At 41.8% G+C, this 23,846-nt stretch overlaps 1 long non-coding RNA gene across 1 annotated transcript in view; it reads left to right on the top strand.

Moving 5' to 3' along the window:
• LOC138288553 (uncharacterized) overlaps positions 1 to 19,394 on the top strand; it is a 47,284-nt gene extending 27,890 nt beyond the window's left edge. The window contains exon 4 of the long non-coding RNA XR_011202453.1: positions 19,375 to 19,394. This is a non-coding gene — a long non-coding RNA (uncharacterized lncRNA). The remainder of the gene's footprint in view (positions 1 to 19,374) is intronic.
• The last annotated feature ends 4,452 nt before the right edge of the window (positions 19,395 to 23,846 follow it).

Here is a 23,846-nt window from a genome sequence, read left to right as displayed (position 1 = left end):
AATTTTCCTAACCTGGATCTTTTGAGAGACTAGCCTCTCTCTAAAAGAACAATGTTAACTTAATATTTTCTTTTCTCCAGAAGTGAGAGGAATCCAAGGTTCTCTGGAGAACAGTTCAAAGGTTCACAAATACACAATCTACTAATGTATTTTACAGGAAACAAAAACTCCTTCTCAAGGTTCAGTTTTCCCAATCACAGTCTCTAGGAATTAGTCTGAGCACTGAGGTTTGTCTCTAAGACTGGTAAGTCTGCAAGGCGAAGAGTTTTAGAATATATATGTACGTATATATATATATATATATATATATATATATATATATATATATATTGGTGACTATAGAAATCATACAAAAGGATTCCTTACTGCAGTTGCTTGAAGTTCTGTTAAGCCAAAACGAATTCTCCTCAGAAAGCCAGTAGCTAATTGTTGGAAGAAGGAAGAAATTCAGCTTCTCCAGAAAGGAAAAGGTAGCTGATGTGCACACCATAACAGGAAAAAAAAAATATTACTCAAAACTGGAAGAATTCTCTATGAAACAAAGCGCCTCAGGAACACTGCTCATTCTCCTCAGGATGACAGCTGAAGTGCAGAGCTCCCAGAGAGAAACAGCTGGAGGGAAGCTTCAGCACGAGACTAAGGTAGAAATACTAGAGCACTGACCTCACAAAGATTTGTGGCCACCATCTTGAGTGTCAGTTAAACCTGAAGAACCTAGTTCTAAGAACAGCCTCTGCAAGAGCCACCAGGAGTGAGGACGCCGCTCCAACCAACCTGGGTACAAGGAAAAGAGGAATCGTTTTTGATGAGGGAAGAACTTAACAACACTGGCAATAGTTTTCCTGACACATCCTTTTAGTATTCTTTACATTTTTTTAAGGTCTTTATCTAATGACCTTTATCCCTACTATCCTAAAAGCATCTTAATTGAGGTATTTTTGGCAGTAGCCTTTCAACAAATAGCCATCATTTGGAAGTGCTTGTCTAAAATTTAATATAAAACTTGGTGGGACCATCATCACATTACTTATGCCTCTTCCTGAGCATATTTGCATAACAGTGATTCTTTATTGTTACCACTGACAGCCTTCCTTCAAGCTAATGCTAATGATGTCTCTCCTACATCCAGAACTTGCTCTGAAAACTTCCAACCTCTAAAAAATCGCTGCCTCTCTGTCCTTTACTTTATTATTGCCTATGAATATATATATTGATTTGTTGTTCATTTTTTTTTACAATATTATATGCTTTAATGTTATGGACTGTGAGGACTTTACACATAATTGATGTATATTTGCAATACCTTTCCCTTGTTTTATCGCCCTACTTTCCCTTTCCCCTTCACATGTGAAAGAAAACCCTTAAAAAAAGCTTTTTCTTTCTTAGTATGATGTTCATGATGTAATATGTTTGAATACTGTTATATCTTTTATCATATGACTCATTATAATTGGACATGTTGGTAAATAACGTTTTTTTAAACTAAAAAAAAAAACAAAGAAAACTCATCCATCGATATGGACTCTTATGTGTTCATTACTCTAAGCACATTTTACCTCTTATTGGGGGGGGGTGGTGTGTTTAGTTATTCCCCATTCCTTGTAGTAAAGCCTGTATCAGTGGAGTAATACTGCAATAAACAATTACCTTACCCCCAAGGTATCAGTAATTCCAGGTGTGATACTATCGATGCCTTTTAACAGTGTAATTGTTAGGAGAACCCAACAACCTTTTAGCTCCTGGAAGCTGCTGAGATATTAAGTGAGCAAAACGATCAAAATATATATTTGTGAAATATTACAGCTTTCCTAACCATACTTTGCAGATTGTTTGTAGCACAAAAGAAGTTATGAATGTGACATTTTCTGCAGTGTAAGCCTAATAGGCTTTTTTGAAGTGCACTTACTCATAAATCTCAGCAGCATGCACATTCACACCTACGTATCCCGAAACTTAGAACTAATAGTGGGGTCCAAATATTTGTAGGTATGAAAGGGACTTTCACCACTCCATCCTATAACATGAGTTAGGAAAATGCTAGTTGTTTTAAAAAGTGCTTTAACTCCCAATAAGTGCAGAAGAGTAAAACAATAAACATTGTATGCTTGTTAGTAGCATTCAATTTTTAGGAAATCATGGCGAGTCTCAAGGAAGTAAAAAAAAAAAAAAAAAAATTAAACATTCCTTCCTTTGTTTTGTATCGTTTATTGCTGTACCAGAAACACAGACTGCAAAGTTTCTAGCCAGGAAGGAAAAATGATAAAGAAAACAAAATATAATCTTGCAGCAGTTCCCCATCTGTCATCCGAATGAAGGCCTCTCCTGCTGGAATTGCAAAAACACAATTATTTGGAAGCTTTTCAGGTTGAAAAGTGGTTGCTTCTGTTCCTATAAACAGTTGCTTGACAGAAAAAAAAAAACAATCTTGAACTTGGACACAGTGTAGCAAACTTCTTCCAGGCAACAGTCCAACAAGCCAAATATGTCACTTCTGGCAAATTAAAACGAATGGAAACTGCAAAAGCCCAAGTGCCACACGGGACACAAGGGTTTTAGGCCATCTGTTGTCTGAACTGCACCACTCAGCACAGACCATTTTCGAAATGCTCTTCAGAAAACGATGCACTCACAAAGACACTATCAGGAACTATCGGAATATGGGCCTTAGCTTTCTAACTACATCTGTTTTTTTTCTTGAAATCTCGGAGTGGATTGGTGACAGAGAAGGATTTTTGATGCATGGTGTCTTACAACTATATGGAGGTGGAGGGGTAGATCAGGTTTTGGGTCCCAAGATCTCGTTGTATTTGTGTCACTGGTGCTTCAACCTTTTAAAAAGACAAATGTCTACCAACAGATCTGGGGAGGATAATTCATATTAACTTTGTGAAAATGCATCCTAACACTTAGTAGCCCATACCCATTTTCGCTCCGTGTGCTGTGTATTTTGTTCATATGCACTAGTTGACGTTTGCACAATTTTCACTTTGTGGTCAGTTTTGAGCACATCTTGAATTATGAATACATGAAAAGTATTTTGTTGTCATGAAAAATATCCCTGTGCTCACACAATAATTTTTACAAGGTGGTCGTACAAAAATGATACCTGGACAGATCTGTTTTTCCTCAGTGAGTTCCTTTTGTATAGTGTGGCCCAGATTTATGGGCTTTTGACGCAGGGCATCGCAGCAGGTCACCTTGCTGTGCAGCACTGTGTCAAAGGGAAAGGGCAGGAATGTGCTGTATCTATGCAATACATTCATTCCTGTCCTGTCCCACAGCGCTGTCACCGTTTAGGCCACCTAGCACTAACTCAAGCATCCTTGCACCATGGTGCAACGGTGTCTGCACTGTAGGAAGACTTGTTTTTGTGCATGAAGGCACACCTCCCTGCACAAAAACAATCCTGAGAGGCATTTTCCTCTTGCTATGTGTGCTGCAGAAAGGAGCACGCATACAACGAGGTAAAACAGGGAGAAATAAAGAAATTTCGCCTCCTCCAGGGAGGAGTATGGTTTTGATGCATCTCCAAGTGTACATGGCTTGTAAACCTGGGGATGCATCAAAATCCAAGGGTGCTGGCTGAGAACTCCCACAGCAACACCCATGGAATGCCTCCCTGGTACAGAGTAAGGCAGAGCAGCAATGTGGGCTGCCTTGCCCCACTCCATATCTATGAGGCCATAGAAAGCTATGCAAAGTGGCTTTGCATGGCCTCCTAGATGTGGTTGAAAGGTTTGCGCCACTGTTTTGTCACTAAAAGTGATGCAACTCCAGTGCAAGCCTCCCATAAATATTCCTATGTAGGTCAGAAATGTCTAAGGCACTCGTGTACAGAATAAAGATCATATCCAGAGTTTCATAAGTACCAAATTTTCTTGTATTTATTGCAACTTTTCTTCAGAGTCATCCAAATTAGCCCAGCCAACACGTGTTTCGTCATGCGACCAATCTTCGCTTTGACTTCATCAGGGCTCCGCTATACATGAAAGAGGCTGTCACCCTCCTCTTGGGCTCCCATTGCATGGTTTCAGTGGGTACAATGAGTATGGGCTGTGACTGCCTCATTTTCAGTTTTACCTGGAAGTGGGTGGGATTGTCATGCTGCATTCTGCAGCTCCATTTCCTGCTCCCTCTTGGCCATTCAAACCCAGTGAGGGTCCTGGGAGGAACTCACCCCTATCCACTACCATTCTTACTTCTTCTTTCCATTCTATAATTATGAAGTAAGTGAATTCATAAAGGGAAGCTTGTAATGGCTGGTTGGCACAACCTACCGCACCACTAGTGTAAATCAGTAAATTGATAAATTGAGTTCAGATTCCTTATGTAAAATGAAGAAAGAATCTGCTCTCCTTCCAGTTCCTCTTGAAAAAGAGTAACAACCGTAAGCACAATCTGCCTGCTTTGTTAGCACGCATGGCTCATGCATAACCTTGGCTAGATTGCAATAGGATTTGCTCTGTGCCTGTGATATACACAGGTTGTTCTTACCAGCCCTTCTTAGTCTTAGTTTGTTTTCATTTCAAAACTGTTTTGTAGTTTGGGGTGAAGTTGCCTTCTTTTATTTCAACAGCAGCCAGTCAGGCAGTGTATTACCTTCCTGAAATCCTGAGCTGTGCTGTACTTGAAGGTTGTCCTCAATGGTTTAGTGTGCTTTTGGTGTTTGAAGAATCATGAAGACCTGTAAATACTCCCCTAAATGTAAACATACATACAGATGTAAAGATGATGATCATGGTGGGGCTGCAAGCATAGGATAATTGAGCGTAGCGTTTCTCCACCAGCTCTTGATAATTAAAATGAGGCTCCAATTGCTTCCCTGAAAGAGACCCTGTCAAGGTCCAGAGAGGCTTATCTGCTGTAGGACATTCATGTGGATGATGCTACTTCTCCTGCATATGGTTCTGCTTTGTAACTGAAGTTTACATGCCCAATAATTGAAGTTTCCAGTACCAATCCAAGAATCCTTCAACACTTCTAGGTACCTCCTTTTCCCAGATTGAATGTGAACCAAGAGGTTAAAGTTCTCCTTCAATTTAACAGAAGAATGCAGATAATGTGACCATGCTCAGATTTCTTTCTAAACCAATTTGCTAAGTGTACTTCCATTCTAAACCTAGATCCCACCTTGAGTATCCTGAAAGAATGCTTATGTGCTTACTGCTGAAGTTACAGTAACTGGACCCAGGGGCAAGCACATGGAGCATCTCTTAAGAAAAGTTAGGCTAGACTGAATTTGACCATACTTCCTTGTGGCAGGATACAGGAGACTCGGCGACAGGAGATGGGCTTCGAGTGCCCCGGGGGAACTCGCAGGAGTATCCTTCCTCGAATCTAAATGGAGCGTGGTGACATCAGGGAGGATCCCAGCATCCTGATATGAGAGGAAAGGTTTTGGGAAGGGCAAGGAGAAAAGAAAGAGGAGGAGAAAGAGGAAGAAAAGAGACCAAGGAGGAGACGGAGAGCAAGTAGGAGATGGAACGGAGCAGGAAGACGAGCAGGATAAGAGCAAGCGAGAAGATGAAGAAGAGACAGATGGGGCGCAGAAAGAGGGCAGAACAGACCAACGGGAGAGGACGCAGAACACCAATTGCGAGGAAAGAGAGAGGCGCCACACCCAGACGGAGAGAAGGAGATGCGTGGAGAAGCCAGCCACATCTCTAGAGGGGCGTGGCCCTCCCAGGTATGGAACCGCTTATGCAGTTTAATTTCTAATACAATAGGGAAGGCTGGAGAGGAGCCAGGAGGAAAAGGGAGCAGGGGAGGAGTCACACTTTTCCTAAAATAATGGCACAAACTGGGACTAACCTCACATATGGCGTGAACGAACACTAGCAGTTGAATTTCTTTTCTGTTGGCATTTGTATGTTTCTTTGCTTAAACAAACACACTCTCACGAAAAGAAAACCATTATGAAATTGTGATCTTACATATGGGGAGCACTAAGTTGAATTAAAGAAAAAAACTAACAAAATGTAAATAAAAGGCAGAAAGAACATTAGTTAAAGAAGGAAGGAGTGACGCATGTATTAAACCCACCACCAGAAAGTAAACTACATTCATTAAATGCACGGGTGACACAGGTTAAAATACTAAAAAAGCTAGAAGAGGGAAAGAAAGGCAAAAGAGTAAAGAACATATAGATAACAAGAAAAACTTACCTGATAGAGGCTTCTTATTTTTCTCCTTCTCTCTCTCTTTGACCTTGTGGAGTATTCCGTGACAAAAACTGAAACTTTCCTGTGGAGAGAATAGAGGGGAAACTTCAAAGGGAACAAGGAGTAGAGATATAAAAAAAAAACAAATAAACTTTTCCTAGGAACAGACTTTTAATAATTCCCTTACAGTCTCTTATGAACAATAAAACAACCACCTGTTCCTAAGCAGAACCAGCATAGTGTCCTAATTGGAGTACGCTCATAAGAACATAGACCTCCCAGAATATTACCTACCGGTTCCATCCCTTTTTACAGACTTTCAAACACAATTCAATGAATATTGTGCAGCTCTCTTGGCCAGCATGGAACTTCAGGCCACATTTCTTTCTGATGTAACCTATGAATGACTCAAGCAATGGCTTTCTCTATAGGATGCAGCATGCTAACAGATGTCTATGAGACTGGAAGACTGAAGGAGCTCAGAAAGTGTCTCTGTTGAAATTACCATTGGGAGATTCTGTTCCGATTGAAGTTAAACTTTATGATCTTTTGCAAAGGCCCTGTAACAATCAGAAGCATTTCCTGATCAGCAACATTAAGCCTAAAACTGTTGAACCTTCCCAGGACATATCTTAACGACATTATCAGTGGCAATTCTATCTCCCTGCCTCAATGGGCCAATTCCTGTCTTCCTCTTTTTGAGGTTATATGAATGGTCAGTCAGATGCCTCCTCCAAACATTCCTGACTATACTGAGCACATCCCTTGGCATGCGCTCATGGAGGTTGGCTAGCTCTCACCCATCAGGCCTGGGAAAACACTGTTTCAGGCACTGGGATGAGAGGAGTAATCAGGCACAGTTATTCCCTGAACTTCACCTCTGTTACTCCACATTCTGACCCAGTGCTTACTCCATGACCATGAGCTCCTTCTGGATTGATGGCTCTGTTACAGAGGATTGTACAATTTATTCAAAATAGACTTGTGATGCATGTTTTTCCCCAAAAGAGATCAAGCAAGGGGTCTATCCATTGGATCCTCTGGTATTGAAGCGTTGAGGCAATTACTCACTAATTCTCAACCTAAAAGTACTGAACCATTTCATCAAAACAAACCACTTCAAATAAGACACATTGCATAAAAGCATTTTGTTGATTCCAAAAGGGGAGTGGTTAACATCCATTGATATGCAAGATGCTTAACTTCACATCCCAATTTACCTGTGTCATTAATAATTTATGAGATTATGTGATTGTATGTTAAGGGGTTCCTCTGGCTGATTTGAGTTTTCAGATTTCACCTTATGGCATCTCTGAGCCTTTTTTTACCACTTCCCACGACTTTTAATAGCAGTCCTGCACAATGCTGTGATCCTACACTAACCTACCCTGATACATGATTGACAGATTTGATGAGTCATTTATTTTCCGTTCATAGATTTCTTCTCAACCTTCAGAAATCCCACATGACTCCAAGATCTAGAATTGTATGAAGCCTGATTCAGGACATTTGTGAGGGCTGACTTCCTTCATGAGTTTTGAGCCTTGAGATTGCATTTATCTGCCTTGCTGACCTAGAAATGTGCTGTGGCCACGGACTGATTCCTGGTTCACGGAGACATGGTAAATCCCGGTCTTGGAATTAGTGCCAGTTTGGGACAATGGCACATATGAATATAACCCCTTGTGCCTCCCTTCCGTATTCTTTAGGACTCCTATATCTTCACGGTGCCTTGGGATCATCTACCTCTGGGATCCCTCTCTCAGTATTTGCTTAATTTTCAGAACCCTCCTCCAGAGAGTTTGATTTATTGAGTCCAGTAACCAGAAGCATTCTGGAGGCTCTACAGTGGTGGTTACAGTCATAAACCTTAAAGCAAGGTGTTCCTCTGTCACTTACAACACTGTTCCTGTTTACTAGAGATGCTAGCAGTTAAGGTTGGGGTGCAACCTTGGACACTATGGGGTCGATTGTGACTTTCGTGGATGGAAAAGCCCATCCTCCAAAGTCCCAACGTGTAGGTTGCCGCCAATGCGGCTGCCTTCCCGTTGGCCCCATTATGAGGTTCCCGCCGGGTCAGCGGGCACAGTGGGAAACGGCCTACAGCAGTGTCACCAGCTCGTAATAGAGCTGGCTGCAATACTGCAGTGTGTAGGGTGCACCAGCACCCGTCGCAAAGTTCACTGTCTGCTAGGCAGACTGTGAACTTTGCAATAGAGCTGGCCAGGGGGGCCCTGCACTGCCCATGCCAAATGCATGGGCAGTGCAGGGGCCCCTGAAGGGCCCTCTACACCCCATCTACCCCAGCCATTTCATGATGGTGCTACCGCCATGGAACTTCTGGTGGAGAGGGGAGTCATAATCCAGAGGGAAGCGAGGCCAGGATTAATACCACCAGGACAGCCAGCACCGCCAGTCTGTCCTGTGGTGGTGCTGTCGGTCCGACCGCGCCACTACGTCTGCATTCATAATGTGGGCATCAGATCGCTACACTGGGGGCGGCCCGACTGCCACTGAAACCCTAATGAGGGCCTATGTCAGTGTAAGGAATGGGGCTTCCCTCCAAACAGAGACACTCCTCCAACTGGAAGGAACTTGCAGATATTCTTAGTACTCTTCTTTGGTTTGCTCTGCGTTTTCAGGATGAGGCAGTTCTTTGACACACTGTGGCATGATCACATGTCAACCATCCATCAGGAACAGATCCATCATATCTAGCCTCCATGGCATTCTGTATCACCATTTCCATGATTGGCTCCAGGACTATCACCCCTTCACATGACCTCTTCACCCAACTCTCCCATTACTTCAGTGACAAAATCAACATTATTTACAAGTTTGCTCTCCAGTCAGACCAGTCTTCCCTTGCCGTCTTCCAACACATCGAGCCTCTCCATTCACTCAAAATCCCCATTGGATATTTGCCACATTTCATCTTCACAAAAGGACTGGACCCCCCTCCGAGCCACATTCCCTCAGGTACACAATGACTCCCTCACCAAAGTCATCTTCCTGTACGCTTGGAAACATGCCACTTTACTCCCCCTTCTGAAGAAACTCTCAGCACATCTGAAAACTCTGAAGAACTAGCAACCTATCTCTCTGCGTCCTTCTTCAGTTAAAGTTCAGGAAACAACAACAACCTCCTTCACTCCTCCCATTTAGGATTCAGGTTCAATCACCTCAACAAGAATGTCTTCATTGCTGACACCATGTATCATCATATACGAGTGTGCCCAAATGATCCAACCATACCTGGGCATGAAAGAAGCTAAACTTAAATGTAGTATATGGTGGTAAAAGATCGTACATAGGTTAGTATGTCAGTGAGTACTTCAACTAGTCACTGGTATTTGAAAAACAATTTTAAAGTACATGATTTATTCACTTAGTCGTGGTGTAATAATCTTCACTCTCAGCATTAATGCCTGGTGTATGTGTATAAATTAAACATAGAAAGGAAAAGACAAGAAGAAGAATCACCAAATATAACCTAGAATGCAAACAATTTTTACTTCTGTCTTCTGGTTGTTTTAAACAACAATGTGGCTGCCTTCCTTATTTTCTGTGCATTTCACATAGGAGGTAGTCCTTTAAATGGTGTCACACAAGTCAATCCTGCCCTCGATCTCTTGGGTGTGTGTGCATAACATTATTAAGGATATTAGAGATTAGAGGACTCTTCTGAAGGAAAATGTTGGTGTGTTTCGGCCCCTTGTTGATCTGGGCTTCCTCAGGACTTCAGAAGAAGGAAGTACTTCTAGATCAGATTATGGGGGTCATTCTGACCCCGGCGGGCGGCGGGAGCCGCCCGCCTGGAGGGAACTGCCAAATGACCGCACCGCGGTCAAAAGACCGCGGCGGCCATTCTGGCTTTCCCGCTGGGCCGGTGGGCGACCGCCAGAAGGCCGCCCGCCGGCCCAGCGGGAAACCCCCTTCAACAATGAAGCCGGCTCCGAATGGAGCCGGCGGAGTTGAAGGGGTGCGATGGGTGCAGTGGCACCCGTCGCGATTTTCAGTGTCTGCATAGCAGACACTGAAAATCTTTATGGGGCCCTGTTAGGGGGCCCCTGCACTACCCATGCCAGTGGCATGGGCAGTGCAGGGGCCCCCAGGGGCCCCACGACACCCGTTCCCGCCATCCTGTTCCTGGCGGTAAAAACCGTCAGGAACAGGATGGCGGGAAGGGGGTCGGAATCCCCATGGCGGTGCTGCAAGCAGTGCCGCCATGGAGGATTCCCTGGGCCAGGGGTAAACCGGCGGGAAACCGCCGGTTGCCCTTTTCTGACCGCGGCTTTACCGCCGCGGTCAGAATGGCCCAGGAAGCACCGCCAGCCTGTTGGCGGTGCTTCCGCGGTCCCCGGCCCTGGCGGTCATGGACCGCCAGGGTCGGAATGACCCCCTATATGTACATTATAAAAACACTGTCGTCCATGCAGAGCAAAATCAAAGTATTTCACTCAGTCACTCTCAAGCTGGTTATACCATTAACAAGAAAATTATTGTGATTGAGTTCAACTGTTAATGGTGTGCGCCATTGGGGTCGCTATCACTTATCCAGGGTGCCTGTGTTAATAAAAAAATGTTTAGCGCTCCCCCATGCTCTAAAACCACCCTGTGTCCATGTCAGTGCACAAAGCAGTCATTAAACCAAAAAGTGTAAGACTGCACAACCAGAAGAATTACCTTTCCAATTGATAGCCCAAATGGCTATCGGTGCTGTTCTGACTGAGTGTGCAGGGTACCCTCATGGTTTCTTAAAAGATGAACAGAGTCTCTCACTGACTGTGTCCTTACTGAGCCTGTGACAGCATGTAAGTGGAATCAAGGAAAAATAAAAAGTGCCACTCAGTGCGTGCATAGACTCACGTGCACAGCAGTTCCAATAATTAATCAAAGATACCTATGAAAGCCACAAATTGCTCAGTCTGCAAATGCCAGACCCAACTGTACCAGGGAGGGTTGAGGGCTGCCAAATGTATTATATGGTAAGCAGTTACAGGTACTAATGGGTGTCATATGAGACAAGAACCAGCAGTAAATAGACTTACGTGGTTGCAGAGGTGACAAGTAGCTATATCTGCTAAAACTGGTCTCAAAGTAGCTGGCTTGCTGTGATGTGCAGCATTACAATTAGCTTCAATGGAGCGACTGTGACGTGTCTCCGGCCGCTAACAGATGTAGAATGCCCACGAGCATGGCGTAGTTAAGAATGTGCCATACAGGTCACATGGTTTATTGAGGAAATTGTTGTTGCGTAAGTTCTCATTATGCTAATGAGGCTACTAGATTTGGGTAGCAGCGTCACAGATATTTTGGGTATTATGTGCAATTTCACACCGTATGATGCCTCTCAGCCTAAAGCGGGTTTTCCGGCTAACTAACCGCGACTTATCTCTGTCCAAGAACATGGATGATTGTGGCAACCGGGCGCATGACGAGAAAGACTCCTCAGGTGAATCGTGGTCAATCAGATCTCATCCCTTTCTCTCAGTTATCCAAGTCTCATGCAGGCAAAGACAACAAAGGCAGAATATAGTTCAATAAGGATTTATTGAAGTAACTGCATCTTAGATACATGTATTGCAATAATTAGGATGACAAAACACAATAAAAGCAAGCAGGTGACGAGGAGAGTGGAACGCAAAAAGATTCCCACCATACTGCCACTAAGAGTGATATATGGTTCTCCCACCTATGCTGTGTTTGAGCACAGCATAATAAACCTAATCCACCCTTCAGGTTTCTCCATGGGGGAACATCATCCCTAATACCTGGATAAGGAAGCCTGCAGTCTAGAGAGACACCGTCCCCATGTAGATCAGGGATTCAGCTGTCTAAGCAAGCAGCTGTAGTGAGGCAATCAGCATACATTCATGGTCATCTGGCTGGAATCTTCCTCTAACATGTTTGGGACAAAGGAGTGTTTTTATAATAAAACTGTTGACATTCTAAGAAATGGTCCCCACGTATGAGTGTGTGTTTTTCTGTGAATGTTGGAGACAACCATATCTGACTGTAGCCTTGGAGAAAGCACAGAGTGAAATAAATGTCCTTTTAAGAACGTAATGCTTTCCTAGGTGAAAGGACAATGAGATAGAGAAAATAAAACAGCACCGCAAAATGTGGCTGCTGCTAGAAAAATAAAGCAATGCTGAATAAAATGTAACTGGGTTAAAGTGCACAGTGCCAGGTCTAATTTGCTAAAATAATGTGCCTAAAATATGGCTAAAATAGCTATACAACACTGTCAGCCATCTTGGAATGTCTCAAAAGAATGGTTCAAGCTGGAGACTGTGGGGGCTGTCTTAGTTGTGGCTATCAGACTGACTGAACTATGAGATTAGAAGCACTGGTGTGTTATGATACAGAGCATCAGGGTGGTGACAATAAATCAATGTGAATGTTTTGGAACCAGGTCAAATGATTCTGGCCCTTCTATGATGTGCACATACGCAATTAGGGCTTGAGGAAACTGGACACATATCAGTCATGAGCTACATCAGAAAAGGAGTATCAGATAGACCATACATGTAAATCTACAAATACATAGTAAAACCAGATTAGATTACATAACAGAGGGCTACAAACATTGTTCTCGTACAAACTGAAGTATCTGATTGACCATACATGTGTACCTTCAAGTACATAGTAAAACTGGTTTAGGTTACATATAAAAATGTACCTACATCGTTCTGTTCCACCTTTAGCTCATGTTATCGCATTAAATTAAATTAAATTAAATTAAATTAAATTAAATTAAATTAAAGGACACATATCATTCAGGTCGATAAGCCCATGTGAGGCTTCCCCAAATTTCTCTATCATCTTAGTTTCTGTCCAATTTAGGATTGACTCCAGGGGCCCTTACCTGTTGTTTCTTTGTACAACATAAAACACTGACTAAAAGATGTAGTTTTCTGTATGATTGAAATTGTTGTAGTGATCTACAAAGGGAGTTCTTGGCACTGAGCATCTGATTCATGATCTGTGTTGTAACACGTGTGCTTTCACATACTGAATTGTTTGGCCAAGGTGCACTAGTCTGCATGGGCACCTCACACAATATATCACTATTTTCGTGTTGGTGAACATCAATTGGCGAAGTACATTGCCATTGAGACTAATAGGTTTATTATTTCTTGTGAACTGACAGGCTGTACAATTATTAGATTTGTAGTGTCCTGTGAATGATAGCACTTCTAACCTCTCTTGGAAATCTTTCTTTCTCTCGCCTGGATGGGCAGCTTTAACTAGTCGATCTTGTAAGGTGCAAGCCTTTCTCAACAAGAATATTGGTTTCAGGATCTCTAAAGGGGCTAACGTCCTCGAATTTCTTTCTATTATGTTCCTGACTTTGTTGACTTTTGGGTTATAGGTGATAATGCAAGTGAGTGGCGTATCATCTTGTGTTTTGGGGACAAGCAGTGTCTCTCTAGGTGTAAGCCAAGCTCATTTTAAAGTGGCCTTAACTAATTTTGTGGATTATCCTCTGGTTACTTACATGTTCACTAAAGTGTTGGCATTCTCAAAGTAATCATTTCTGTTTGAACACTTGTTCTAGATACAGAGAAATTGTCCATACAGCAAGTTTTCTTTCAGGGTTTTTTAGTGTCCACTGGAGAAGTGTAAAAGGGTGTTACGGTTAGTTGGCGTTGTGTAAAGGCTAACTTCTATGTTCCCTTCATTCCCTTTTATCCAGATTTGCAACTTCTGGGGCGAAGATACATCCCATTGCTACATCTTTTATTTGTAGGTATAGCTCTTCTTTAAACCCGAAAAAAAAAAAATTCTTGCATAATGAGGCAAGGGACACTGGGGGCTAAATTTATGGAATGTGCCCTAGGGGTGCAACAGGCATGTGCGCCCACTTTTCCCGCCCCTTAGGCACTTTAATATGACAGAAAGGGCCACAGACACTTGCGTAGTCCTTTCTGTAACACAGATATCGATGGCGCACATACAGCACTGTGCTATCACCAGAAGGTGTTCCCTCATTTGCATGGTGGGGTGACCCCACGCAAATGAGGGAATTCCTTTAGCTCTGCACCCAGGCTGTATTATAGACATATATTATAACAAATGAGGCAAACCCATATAACCCTTAGACCTGGGTAATTTCAATATTAATTAACACAAATTAGGTCAACTTGGGGGAGGTATATGCCTAAACACCCATGGCAATTGAGAAAATATACTAAAAAATAACACCTTCATCTTTTAAGAGAATATATATATATATGATTACCCCAAATTAATTTTGTCACTGTTTATTATTCAATCTAATGAAAAAATATCTCTTTTAATCATAAAAACGTCATTATAGAATAGGTGCTCCCAATGTTATAAGACGCAGTGAAAGTGATAAAGTGATATGCGTGCCCAGGTGTTATATTCAATATATACAAATGTGGTTAAAAACATATAGAAAAAGAGTAAACTTCAATAAGACCCCTTCATTCCAGGTGTCTTGAAGTCGCTCATACATAATCCACATATAATGTAGTCAACGTTTCGACCCTATATCAAGACATAAATCATTGGTGGGTCATCCTCTGGACTGAATAATTCTTCTAGCCGGAAACACCTATTATTTTTATCATAAGTATCTTTATGAACGATTCATAAAATACGTCTCTTCACTTTTATATATAGTTCCTGGTATCGGTAGCCTATAGCCTCTTTGACTGGGCAAACCTCCTTTAGTGTTTTTTTATCACTGAATACGTTCCTTTATTTTGCCTTTTAATTGTCTTCTCCAGTCTGTCTCAAATGGTAGAAGCCGACGGCAGACTGGAGAAGACGATTAAAAGGCAAAATAAAAGAATGTTCTCAGCGATAAAAAAAACACTAAAAGAGGTTCGTCCAGTCAACTTACCTCAACAGCCACACCAGCTTTCATACCCCAACCAGAAACTTCCATTCAGCCAGCCACCTGTTAGTCCACGTCCCTTGCATATGAAGAGCCAGAGCTGGAATATGCACTTTCTCATACCTAGCTCCTAAAGCCTGGAACACCATCTCCCTACTCATCAGAGCCAACAGCTCAGTCCTTGAATTTCACAAAAAAGTTTAACACTTGACTCTTTCAAGAAGCCACAGTCAGAGCAAGTCCAGGCCCTTCTTTCCAGTGCCTGGATTTCGTCCCAGTAAGATATATGCTTTACAATCAAAATGAGAGAGCGTAGTTTAAATAATACATATTAAAATGAAATGCTCATTTCAATGCTTAACGATGTTGCATAGAAAACGACAATAATAGTGATTTTGCTTAAACGTGCATTTGAATTATGACTATAATGTGTGTGGCAACCAATGTATACGCGAACTAATAAATAGAATTGTTAAGGATATGGTTAATCAAGTTATATTAACGATTACGATATTACATTTATATTGAAAACCTTATAGGCCTTAAGTTAGTGTGAGCTATGGGTTTTAGCTGCCTGGCTCTCATATTAAAAGTTTTTTTCTGTTTTCCAGTGTGCTCACTCGCAAAGGGCCATGACCCTGCAAATGTTCTTTTTCTTCAACTTGGAAGATGATTGTATCAATACAATTCTGTTCTCATCCGCATGCTTGCTGCTTTAGTATAAGTTTTGTATACAAAATTTAAACAAATGTAGATTAATGTAATGTACAAGTACGTTTAAACCGTGGACAAAGGAACTCATGACCCGAGAAGGCGTGCCAAGCTGTGAAGTAACCTCCGGATGTGCCACCTCCGAAGACGTCAATTATGAAGACCAATCAAAGTGTTGTGAATAAATGTGGGGTGACAATTAGGATTACCTAATGTATAATTTGATAGGTCAAAGATAGTGGGGTATAGCAAATGTCCAATAGAATTTTGGGGGAAGGTATTATGAAAAAGGGATAAAAACCCATGTCACAGAAGGGTCGAGAGAACTAGGTAGGGAATGCTATTGATTTTATCCAGAAACTCTGTCACTCTGTTCGATGACTTTGTGACTTATTAAAACCATCCTCACCCATAGACTGCCCCTCTACACTTCTCCTCCTTATGAGGGAAGTGTTCCCTGTCCTTTAGATAAAGTTTAGACTGATGGCGTTTTGACTAATGTCCTGAAGACGAAGACTGATCCTGTGTGCTGATCTGATCCTTGGAGGGTAATTATGACAATGCAATTTGTAATTTGTCTGTGTGCTTTTTCTTTCTAGGTACCAACTGCTCATTTTGATAGAGACCATAGTTAGATGTTTTCCAAATTGGTGTTCTAAATTGTTTTGCATGAAGCCCAACATGCTGATGCTAATCTGTGGTCAGGACAGAAGTTCATTCAGACTGACGCAAATAGACAAATGACTGACATTACGCTATGCTGAACTGAGAGGTATATGGCATTTGCTGTATTCTGATCTATGTTCACGCCGTGCTATGTTCTTATGTTTGTGATCCTTGCATTAATGAAATCTTATCACAGTTGCCATATTGTGACTATGCTCTTATGCTTCCTGGTATTGAGATTAACTCTTCTGCTCGTAGATTGTAATCAATAGGGAATAAAATTCATAAAATTCTATCAAAGGTGTGGTTATTCATGGCTGAAAGGTCAAGGTTGCGCTGACAATTGGATTAATGTCTTTATCCAAAGTAAAGTGCATTGTGGTGGTAAATATTGATGACATTATTGATATATTGCTTGACATATTGATCAGTTATCTCGTTCTACGGTGTCTCTCCACTGGGTCACAAGATTCATTGGCCTAAAACGAGTCCTAATGTGTAAAAATTAACATAAAAGGACGCGTTAACAGTTCCATAACATATTGGCTATTGGGCAGAACTCATATTTTCAAACAGTATCAGCTCCTCACATTTTGGGAATGGACAGTATACTGGCAGATCAGCTGAGCAGAATTTTGCATTCTTCTCATGACTTTCTTCGAGCACCTTGGTGTTCATGAGGACATGTCTTGGACATGGAGCTACCCAGGTGGATTTGTTTGCAACCTCCATGAATAACCTGTTGTCTCGCTTCCTGTCTGGGTTTCTGAAGGTGGCAGTCTGCAGAAGGTAGATCCTCTAGTTTCCCCTGGCCTTATCTTCTACTTCAGGATTTTCCTCCCTTCCACCACAGCTACGATACTGGCTCGAATTTGCAGAGAAGCGAGCAGAGGTGATCATGAATGCTACCATCGGGGTCTCACAGTTTCCAACTCCAAGGCACCAGGCTGTGCACCAAAAATGGATCCTTCAATTGGACCATTGTATCCTGCTGAGTCCTCTTCTTATTCTCCTATCCTATCACCAACTTCACCTATCTTTTGGAGGCTGAAAGTTGGAGTTTTCAACTGTTAGGGCTTTCAACTGTTTTGGATAGTTCTATACTACTGGCGGTCTTTCTCCCCTAGCGTTAGGCCCACAATTTGGATACTTGTCATTGTGAACCGTAATGGTTTTACAGTTTCTTCAGGATGGGCCTGGGATGGGTTTGATTATGTTTTGTATTTTACTTTTTGCAATTGACAGCAGTAAAGGCTGTGCATGCTTTCTGGTGGCACTTTCTAATATGGATGGTGAGAATGACAGGCTTTTAAAAGTTCTTTCTTTCCAAATAACTCTTGTGATATCTATAGGCCCTGTCTGGACTCTTCCTTGGTTTTTCAAAGCTTTGAAGCTTATAACTTTCAATCTTTGGAGGAGGTATACAATACATGTTTGACATCTCCGTTTTACTTCCTATCACTTCAGCCAGATGGTTTGTGAATTGGCCTCTTTGCCAACCTAGACTTGTTCTTTGAAAGTCTTCCTGCACAGGGTTGTATTATATCTGGGTCCTGGGCTTCGATCGGTTTTTCATTTCATCTGGACAAATATTTATTTTTTTCCTTTTCTTCTAACCCTCCTTCCTCTGAGGAAGAAGCTTGACATCTTTTGGATCTGATCAGAATAGCCAGAGCAATGTGACTTGTATGCAGAGGCTCTGTAATACCCTTTTTGTTAATTTTGTTAAGAGCAGGCATAAGCTATTCAGGAAAGAAGTGTTTCTTAAGAAGCAAATATAACACAGTGAACAAAATAGAAAGTTCTGAAAGAAACAGATCATATGCACATAGTAATGACTAGCTAGGGTTAGTCCGTGGTCCGTTGCAGAAAGTGAGAAAAGGTTGGTTTAGTGAGATGAAAGGCAGAAGGAGACGACTTTAGAAGCTAATTAAACGATATCTTCATGCCAGGCACACATTTCATTAAGATAAGCTCTGCATGAATGTTCTCATGCAAAATATTGTAGCAAGAAAATACACTATGTATTTGTCATGACAGCTAAAAGGTATGCTTACTGTTCAGATAGAATGTACAGCTTCTAAAAATAATTGTAATGGCTGGTGGAGAAATTGAAATGTTTTGTAATCTTCTCCAGAAACTGCAAGAAATGGTTAAGAAAAATTGTCAACCATGAATGTCTGACCAGGAACTCGGGGGTGGCTCTAAAAACCTTTTTTAAAGCATAAAATCAAATACTTGAAAAATGTGGTTATAGTTAAAATGTGGAACCACATTTCATTTCCAGTATTCCTTTTGACATTTGGTGACAAAGGTAATGGCAGAACATAATTTTGGATTTCGTATTGGACAAAACAAAGTAACTTTAGCAATAATGGTTATATTGTGCCATGATATACACAGAATTATGTTCCCACAATTGTACATTTCAAGGATATTGAAAGTCACCAAGGAGTTCCAACACCATATAGTGGACCAAGGCCAACAACCGAGGGGGTAATACAAGGGCAAGGAAATTGTAATTCCCTTTTAAACCTACTCCTACTATTTCTATTACATTAAAAGCGGGCCCCACTCATTCACTTGATTTCTGACCTTCCCTCTGTGATTGAAACCACACTTCACCCAAGCACTGTAAATAACAGGTATTTAGCAACTTAACAGTCATCAATTTACTGACCTAGAAAGGGTGGAGGGCTGTGCTTGTGAGAGAGCGTAGTTTTAATATTAGATATTATAGACGTGAAACGCTTACATTTGACTAAAACCCTATTAAAATGTATTAATAAATGCATAAGATTTGCTCATTTATGAACATTAATGCTAAATTAATAATAATCTTCAGTTATATGTAGTATTACGATCAAAATTGTATTCAATAGAACTCGTATGTCTTAAGTTAGCATGAGTCGCGAATTAGCTGTGTGTCTCTCATTTAAAACCGTATTTTTTCTGTTTCTCCAGTGTGCGGACTTGCAAATAACCATGACCCAGCTATTGTTCTCTCTGTATTAGCTTGTAACATGAGGAAATTTTCCCATCCGCATGCTAGAAGCTTTTAGTATAAGATTATGTGCTTGAAACATTAATGGACACTTACAAGGACAACAAGACGAGAGAAAGAGAACTTTTAACCTGAGACGTGTGCCAAGATGGTGAAGTAACCCCGGACGTACCACCTACGAAAATGCTGATTATGAAGACCAATTGGGAAGCGATTCAATATCAAGAAATGACTAATGCATTACTTAATGTATAATATGATTGGTTACCAACGGTGGGGTATAGTTATTAACCAATAGAATTTTGGGGGAATGTATCACGGAAAAGGGGATAAAAACTCATGACACGAGAGACAAGACACATTAGGTAGGGAATGATATCGATTGCATCCAGAAACTCTGTCACTCCTTTTGGTGATTTGAGACTTAGAAAATTATCCTATCCCCTAGATTGCCCTTTACACTTTTCTCCTTAAGAGGAGAGTGTCCCTTGCTTCTGAATTAGCTAGATTGACGGTGAACTAACTGATGTCCTGAAGACGAAGACTGATCCTGTATGCTGACCTATCTCGAGGAGGGTAATTATTGATGCTAACAAAATCTATTTGCCTTTTCTTTCTAGGTACCAACTGCTGTGTATGTTAAATTAGGTATCTTAGTTAGATATCTTCCAAATTGATGTTCTAAATTGTTTTGCATGAAGCCCAACATGCTAATGCTGATTTGAGGTTAGATGAGGTGTTCATTTGACGGACGGAACTGACGTGACTGACATGTAGCTATGCTGAACTGATATTGTTGAATGTTCAAAGTAGTTTCCACGTTGTGATTATGCTCTTATGCTTCTTGGTATTGAGATTAACGCGTTTATTATTAGATTGTAATCAATAGGGAATAAAATCACAAAATCTTCCTTCAAGGTGTGGTTATTTGAGTCTGAGAACTAATGAATGCGCCGAAGGTTCATTGAATGTTTTGTGAAATATATTTGATGCTTGGTAATCTCGTCTTACGGAGACTCACCACTGGGTCAAAAGGTTCATCGACCTAAAACGAGTCCTGATGTGTATAAATTGACATAGACGGACGCGTTAGCAGTTCTGGTAGCAGAGCGACGGTTTGGCCCTTGGGGGCCCTAGGACGGAGTTTTCATTTTTAATTTTATTTTCTGTGATAATGAAATTTGGCAAAACGATGAGTGGCTAGGTTCACCATGGGCTTCCCCGGGATCTCGGAGCCTGTCTAGATGAGTTGGGAATGTTCTCGGCATCATAGTATGTGTGATTAGGGCCTGCGCTTGCTTAAAAGCTTATGCATTTTGCAGGAGATTGTGAAGATTGTGTGTATTTAGGCCAAAAATTAAGTGTTGTTTAGCAGGAGTGGGCGTACTCCACAGTATGAGAGTAGGGAAGTCGGCGTACTTCATGTAAATGCAGCGCTTATTGTTCAAAATTATCCACGTGGTTGGTTAAGGTATACGGATCTATTGAGGTCTAAGACTCCGGAGTATGATGTTAAATTGGTTTATGTTGTAATCTGTGCGGTTTAATAGGTCAATCGGGCGTGGTTGACAAGTCAAGTTTGAGTCATAACGTATGTATGAAACCTTCGATGGAGATTTGACAAACTCTAAAGTGCACTAGAGGGAGTCATTGACAAGTCGAGAGTAGGATTTGCGGGTCGAATTCTGCTTGCACATGTGGGATCTGAGAAGGAGAGAGTAGCGGCCGAGGCTTCAAGTGAAATCTCTGTAAAGTTCTGAAGCGAATGTGTTACCGTTCCTGTAGTAAATCGACAGATTTGTGTTGTCTGCAATAAACCGCATTAGTTTGTATGAGTTGTAAGAATTTAGCAAGGTGTGGACAAGCCGCAAGACTTTGTCAGCTGCAGTGTGTATGGGTGTGACGTCAGTGGTGCCGCAATGGGATTGGTCAGATGTCAAGAGGGGTCGCGCACGGATTGGCTGCCGTCCGTGAGAGGCAATAAGGTGAGTAAAGGGCAGGTGAAGAGTGTCCTGGGAACTAATCCGTTTTCTGATTAAATATAAAATAAAATGAACTTTGTTAAGGCATTCAAAAGCGCTTTAAGGGGAGATGTGTACATTGTTGCAACCGACGGGGAACCTACACCACCCGAGGGTACTCCAGCCTATACAGTTATGGAGGAAAAGGATGTTGCACCTTGTTTATGGATAAAACTATGGCACAAATTGACAGAAAAAGAAGGGTGTCTAGCGTTTCCGGAACACAGGACATTTAATCAAAAGGTATTAGAAAATTTGAGGTGGATGTTAAGTACGCAGAAACCACCTCCGAGACCGGCACAATACGAGGCTCTAGCGATCTGGGATCTGATGGCTCTTAAACATAGGCAGGAAAGGTTTCACCGGAGGTTGACAAGGGCAGAAAAATCGTATGCAGAAGCAAGGTGGGACAACGAGAATAAGATGTGGAAACGGGGAATAGTAGATGAGTTAAAGCTGTTTCCAGCGATAACACAGGGAGAAGAGACACAGGGAAAGAAAGCTTCTTGCAAAACTAACAAAGACTCAGGCAAAGAAAAAGAACAAAAAAGGGCTTGGGAAGAAGAGGATGATTCAGAGGATGAGGAGTTTATGGATAGATTACTGCATGATCGACCACCACCCTATGCGGTGAGCGACGATGTTCCGAGCACTAGCTTGGATCCTGGGAACCAGACGCAGGAAAAGGGAGCTACTGATACGGTACAGACTAGCAATACAGCTTCGATACAAAATGGTGACAGTGTACCTACTGCACCAGACGTACCGATACAGTTACAACCTCCACCACAGATAAAAAGAATTGACCCCGATGTTCCAGTACTCGAGACTACTACGAACTTGGTGGTGCCGCCAGACCCGACATATACAAAGCCAAGGCTGATAGAGATTGAGTCAACCCCACAGTTAGTGTCACAACCACCACGACTGATACCGGGGTATAACCCAGTAGCGGGTCCTTTGAAAGAACCTGCACCAGGATTATTAGAGCAGACTTATGGTGTTGCAGCTCCTAGAAGTCTGGGATCAGATCAGACACCTGCCGCCATATCACTACCTATCACTGTTGGTCCCCCAGTACCATTATATGCGCAGGAGAAAACAGGGACATGCGAACAGGGAGTTATGGCTAATGAAATGATAAGAGGAAGGCCTAGTAGAACTCCTCAAATAATGGCTCAGGCAGGACAAGTCTGCGAACAATCAAGACCCTTAATGGACCTCAGTCCAATAGGGGCACCTCTTGAGGCAATGCGACAAGCAGGGTTGGGAGTCCTGACTCCCCAAACTATGAGTACAAATACCTCATATACTCCAATGATACATGCAGGGAACATTTCACTGCAAGGTTTTACAGTACAACAGTTAAATGAGTGGTTAGAGAAAACTTGCACATCACAAAAGATTACAGCGACTACAGTAACCGAAGCCTATCCCGAAAAGGAAAAACAAGATGAGTACCTGAATCTAGTACGATTAGGAGCAGAAGCTGCTGAATTGGTGGAAGGAACAATGGGGGTGAATAGGTTGGAATCCTACACTGAGGCAGAACTGAGATATTTATGCCCTAAGATTACCAAAGAAGTAGGGAAAATACACCAGAAATTAACGAATTTGGCAGACAAATACAATATTGACATTGGGAACACGAAACATTTGAAACGAAGTTACAGATTAGATTTTGACACTTAAGATTTTGAACATATGAGATCCGCAGGTATGAAGACACACCTGAAAGAATTGCAGCAGAGTGCGCAAATCTGGGGAGCATTAGAAAAGTGGGAAAACCGATGGGCAAAGAAAAGAGACAAAGGGAAGAGGGATAGCCCAGGGTCTATTGAAACTATAACTACACCCAATCTGGATTCAGTAAAAATCCTGCCCATGAGAGAAACGGCTGGTGGTGTTTTAGTCCATGTGCCTTGGTCCAGGGGAGATATTTTGTCCTTTACGAATGATTACCCAAGGTTGAGAGAAAAACCGATCGAGTGGTATCAACAGACAGATAGATTTGTGAAGCTTGCAAAATGTCTTTGGGAAGACTTAAATACATTGTTTGAGATTATTGTTCCACCGGATTTGTGGCTTGAGTGCAAGAGAGGGGTAGATTGGCCCACAAAGGAACCGGCAAGGGATAAGGCGACTGGAGCACCTTCTGAAGAGGTGATGAAATATTATCATAAAGTCATTGAATTTTTTAAACAAAAGGTGTCACCGAAGGTGACCGATTGGCAGAAAATCGACCGGACTTCGCAAGAAGTTAAGGAATCAATACATGCCTATTATGAGAGATTGTTAAAAGCATTCAAACATTACAGTGGTACTGAGACGATCGAGACGAAAGACATCATCTTGTGTTCAGATTTGTTGAAGGGTTGAGACCAGAGGTTGGTCAGATGATTAAGAATCAT

Source organism: Pleurodeles waltl, chromosome 4_1 (genome assembly GCF_031143425.1).
Source record: "Pleurodeles waltl isolate 20211129_DDA chromosome 4_1, aPleWal1.hap1.20221129, whole genome shotgun sequence".
Classification (NCBI taxonomy): Eukaryota; Metazoa; Chordata; class Amphibia; order Caudata; family Salamandridae; genus Pleurodeles; species Pleurodeles waltl.
The sequence above is the reverse complement of the archived record's forward strand: the minus strand, read 5'-3'. Positions and strand labels throughout refer to the sequence as shown.